Consider the following 4,712-nt stretch of genomic DNA (forward strand, 5'->3'; position numbering starts at 1 on the left):
ATAAAGTCTGATGAACTTTATAACATGGAATTCAAAAGAACAATGATTGAATCTTGTCAATGTGTGAAAGACGAACTTGAAGAATTACAGGACACCTCAAGCAAAAACCAGGAGGACTTTAAAAAAAAAAAACCAACACAGCAAACATCGCACAACAATCCAAAACAATGTAGGTAAAACAAACAAAGCATTAGAGGCTCTGGCAAAACAAGAAACTACAATCCAAAATATGAGGACCAATGTTTCAGATTCTGTCAACATGTTGGAGGGACACATGAACAGAGTTGAAGAGATGGAACACAGAACCAGTGAAATAGAAGATAAAATTGTCATCCATGATCAGCTAGAACAAAAAGCAGAATAAAAAAGGAATGAAAAAGAAAAAATAACCTAAGAATAATGTAGGACACAATCAAGAGAATTAGCATATGCATAATCGGAATCCCAGAACAGGAAAAAAAGCAAATAAAGGCACCAAAAAAGTTGTGGAAGTACTACTAGAAGAAAACTTTCCAGGCGCAATGAAGAATGAGACAATATACATTCAAGAAGCTAAGCAAACAATATATAGAATAGATCACAAAAGAAAAACACCAAGGCATATCATAGTCAAATTTGCCAGAACCAAAGATAAGGAGAGAATTCTGAAAACGAGGGAGAAACAAAGACTAATTTACAAGGGAGAGAAAATAAGATTAAATGCTGATTTCTCAACAAAAACCATGCAAACAAGAAGACAGTGGAATGACATATGTTGAACACTCAAAGAACACAACTATCAACCAAGAATATTGTGCCCAGCAAAATTTTCCATCAAATATAAAGTAGAGATCAAGGTATTCTCAGAGAAACAGAAGCTAAAGGAGTTTGTAAAAACAAGACCAGCATTGCAGAAAACACTGAGAGACGTCCTTCTTACAGAGAGCAGAATGGAGCAAAGTAACTAGCAACAATGCCGAAAAGAACTCAACAAAATGATAGCAATAAAACTTTGCATCTCAATAGTCACACTGACTGTAAATGGTTTAAATGTACCACTGAAGAGAAAAAGAGTAGCAGATTGAATAAAAAAAAAAAACCCAACATAAAAATACCCAAATCTGCCAATATATTGTCTACAAGAGACACATCTGAAGAGTGAAGATAAAGAAAGTCTGAAAGAAAAGGTTGTGGGGGAAAAAATATATAACAAGCAAATGGCAACCAGAAAAAAAAGCAGTTATTAATCTCTGATAAAATGGATTTCAATACAAAAACCATCATAAAGGACAAGGAAGGTCACTACAAAATGATTAAAATGTCAATAGGACAAGAGGACTTAACGATAATAAATATCTATGCACCAAATCTGTGATATGCAGATGACACAACCCTGCTTGCTGAAAGTAAGCAGGACCTGAAGCGTTTGCTGCAGAGGGTCAAGGACTGCAGCCTTCAATATGGATTGAGGCTCACTATCAAGAAGACAAAGATTCTCACCACTGGACCAATTGGCAGCATCAGGATGGATGGTGAAGAGATTGAGATTGTTCACAATTTTAGTTTGCTTGGCTCCACAGTCAACACTCTTGGGACCAGCAGCCAGGAAATTAAAAGATGTATTGCTATGGGAAAGTCTGCTGTTAGGGACCTCTCCAAAGTACTGAAGAGCAATGGTGTCTCTCTGGAGACTAAGGTGCGTCTAATACAGGCCGTTGTCTCTTTGTAATCACTTGTTATATGTTAGAGAGTTAGACAATTACTAGGAAGGATAGAAGGAGAATTGATGCTTTTGAGCTGTAGTGCTGGAGAAGAGTATTGAGTACCATGGACTGCTAAGAAAACAGCTTCATCCTGGAGAGGGATAAACCAGGCTGCTCCTTGGAGGCAAGGATTCTGATGCTTTGTCTGACAAATTTTGGACATGTGTAAGGATGGACATGTCCTTGGAGAGGGACATCATGCTTGGTAGGGTGAAGGGACAGCACAGGAGGGGAAGACCCTCTATGAGGTGGATTGATTCAATGACAATGGTAATTGGGATAGGTGTGTCAGAAGCAGAGCGACTGGCACAAGATAGAGCAGGGTTTAGGTCTGTTGTACATAAGGTTGCTATGACTTGCAAATGACTCGATGGCACATAACAACAACATGCAACAAATGATAGAGCTGAAAAATATATAAAACAAATATTAACAAAACTGAAAAAGAAAATAGATGGTGAGCTCTAGTGGCCTAGTGGCAAGAAGCTGCACTGCAATCCCAGAGATGAGCAGTTTGAATCCATGAGATGTTCTGCTGGAGAAGGAGGGATAATCTCCTCCTGTACCAGTCAGATCTGATTTCATAGTACACACAAAAAAAAATAATAAATTTTTTTTAAAAAGGAAATAGACAATACCAATATAGCAGTTGGAAACTTCAATACACCACTCTCAAAAAAAGATAGACCTACCAGAAAGAAACTCAACAAAGATGCTGAAGATTTAAACCACACAATAAACCAACTCTATCTCATAGATATTTATAGGCTCATGCACCTCCAAAAGCACAGTGTACCTTCTTCTCCAATGCCCCAAGAATGGATCACATTTTAGGTCACAAAACAAAAATAAATAAATCAAAAAACATAGAAATAATTCAAAGCATCTTCTCAGACCACAGTGCTATAAAATTAGAAATTAATAACAAGAGGATAAAGAAGAAAAAGCCATACATTTGGAAGCTGAACAACACCTTGCTTGAACATGAGTGGGCACTAAAAGAAATAAAAATGAAATTTAAAAGTTTCTTGGAAAAAATGACAATGAAAACACAATTTACCAAAACCTCAGAGAAACAGCCAAAGCAATAATCAGAGGTCAATTTATAGCAACAATCAAACACATCAAAAGCTAGGAAAAAAGTACCACTGACTCTTTAACCCAACATTCTCCAACAAATTGAAAAAGAACATCCAGGAAACTGATACCCTCTAAAAAAGTGGAAATTATAAAAATTAGTGCAGAAATAAATGAAATAGAAAAACAAACAAAACCATCAACAAAACCAAGAGTTGGTTCTTTGAAAAGATCAATCTACTAGCAAATCTAACAGAAAAAATAAGGAAAAAAATCACAATCTGAATAAGAGATGAAAGAGGCAATATCACACAACAGAACCAACTAAAATAAAAAGGCTAACAATGGAATATTAAAAACAAAAAACTACACTCAAACAAATACTTAGAAACTCACAACCTACGTAACTGACACAAACCAAAATTGAGCACATGAATAGATCCATTACAAAAGAAAACATTGAAAAGGTAAAAAAAAAACACACACACACAAAAAAAACACGAAACACCTTTGCAGCCAAAAATAGCCCTGGACCAGATGGGTTTACAACTGAATTTTATCAAATATTCAGAAAAGAACAGTCACCAATTCTACATAAAGTATTTCAGAAAATAGAAAAAGGTGGGCCGGGACAGCACCCTTCTTCCCCATCTTTGAGCGCGGCTTCTGGCGGTGTTTAGGAATGGTGACGTCCTGTTATGGTATCCTGGGTAGCGCTGCTCCCCTACTACACCCATCAAGGAAATCTTCAGAGAGCCACAATGGCAGAAAATGGTGATAATGAAAAAATGGCTGAGCTGGAGGCCAAAATCTGTCATCAGATTGAAATTAAATCATCTAACAACTGACTTTAATGTAATAATAGAGGTATTGAAGAAATCAAAAGTAGCGCTCATGGAAATAAGTTAAGATAAAACTAAAATCAGAAGATCTCCAAGCAAACCCCTCCTTGAAGTGACTGATTAGTACAAAAATGATATAAAAAAGAGATCTGTTTATATTAAAAGCTTCCCAACTAACTGATACAACACTTGATGACATAAAAGAATGGTTGGAAGACAAAGGTCAAGTACTAAGTATTCAGTTGAGAAAAGCAGTGCACAAAACATTTAAGGGATCAGATTTTGTTGTGTTTTACAGCATTGAATGTGCTAAGAAGTTTGCAGAAACTCTTGGCCGGAAGTACAAAGACATAGACCTATTAATACTTTTAAAGGAAGATTACTTTACAAAAAAGAATGAATAAAGAAAACAAAATAAAATGGAAGCTAAACTAAGAACTAAACAGGAGCAAGAACAAAAACAGAAGTTAGCAGAAGATGCTGAGATGAAATCTCTAAAAGAAAAAGATTGGCTGCTTGCTGAAATTTTCGGGTGACTTAGATGATCAAACTTGTAGAGAAGATTTGCACATCCTTCTCTCAAATCATTGAGAAATAAAATGTATAGACCTTGTCAGAGGAGCAAAAGAGGGAGTAATTCTATTTCAAGAAAAAGCTAACGAAGTATTGGATAAGGTCAAAGATGCAAAAAAATGGTAACCTGCAACTAAAGAACAAAGAAGTGATATGGGAAGTATCGGAAGGAGAAGTGGAAAAGGGAGCATTAAAAAAAAATCATGGAAGATCAACAAGAATCCCTGAACAAATGGAAGTCAAAAGGTCGCAAATTTAAGGCAAAAGGAAAGGGAAATAAAGTTGCCCAGGCTGGTTCTGCTAAAGGAAAAGTACAGTTTCAGGGCAAGAAAACAAAATTTGGTAGTGATGATGAATGTGAGGAAAATGGTACGGCTGGTACAGTGAAAAGAGCAAGAGAAGAAAGGAAGACATTCAGATGGCCAACAAGCACATGAAGAAATGTTCAAAATCCCTAGCCCTGAGAGAGATGCAAATC

At 36.2% G+C, this 4,712-nt stretch overlaps 1 pseudogene; it reads left to right on the plus strand.

The window, feature by feature from the left end:
* Positions 1 to 3,590: 3,590 nt before the first annotated feature.
* On the plus strand, positions 3,591 to 4,638 carry LOC102851338 (annotated as a pseudogene).
* Positions 4,639 to 4,712: the final 74 nt, after the last annotated feature.

Source organism: Elephantulus edwardii, unplaced genomic scaffold, assembly GCF_000299155.1.
Source record: "Elephantulus edwardii isolate Elephantulus edwardi_28Jun2011 unplaced genomic scaffold, EleEdw1.0 scaffold00184, whole genome shotgun sequence".
Classification (NCBI taxonomy): domain Eukaryota; kingdom Metazoa; phylum Chordata; class Mammalia; order Macroscelidea; family Macroscelididae; genus Elephantulus; species Elephantulus edwardii.